The sequence below is a fragment of the Poecilia latipinna genome, unplaced genomic scaffold, assembly GCF_001443285.1.
Source record: "Poecilia latipinna isolate Pla-1442-1.1 unplaced genomic scaffold, P_latipinna-1.0 Scaffold877, whole genome shotgun sequence".
Lineage (NCBI taxonomy): Eukaryota > Metazoa > Chordata > Actinopteri > Cyprinodontiformes > Poeciliidae > Poecilia > Poecilia latipinna.
Genome location: NW_015113493.1, coordinates 22,311 through 22,542, shown reverse-complemented (window position 1 = coordinate 22,542; position 232 = coordinate 22,311). Strand labels below are relative to the sequence as shown.

Here is a 232-nt window from a genome sequence, read left to right as displayed (position 1 = left end):
AGCGTCTTACATCGCAGCTCGAAGACTTAAATAATTTTCCAGGTTATTTGTTTAGCTTTCCGACCGTCATGCTAATCCGGGTGAGTGTTTGTAGCTGTGCGCTGCTTTACCTGCTATCTGATCCTCCATGTCTTTTTTACTGCAGTGAGCCTCGATGTAGCCAAACTCCGTCAAGTATGGCACTGTTTTTATGTCGTATTAGCTTCATTGTGTTGATGCATTTTGACGTGCT

At 43.5% G+C, this 232-nt stretch overlaps 1 protein-coding gene across 1 annotated transcript in view; it reads right to left on the bottom strand.

Moving 5' to 3' along the window:
- Positions 1-232, bottom strand: part of LOC106957123 (A-kinase anchor protein 6-like) — a gene marked incomplete at its 5' end in the record, with an annotated part of 181,928 nt that overhangs the window by 175,190 nt on the left and 6,506 nt on the right. The window lies entirely within an intron of this gene.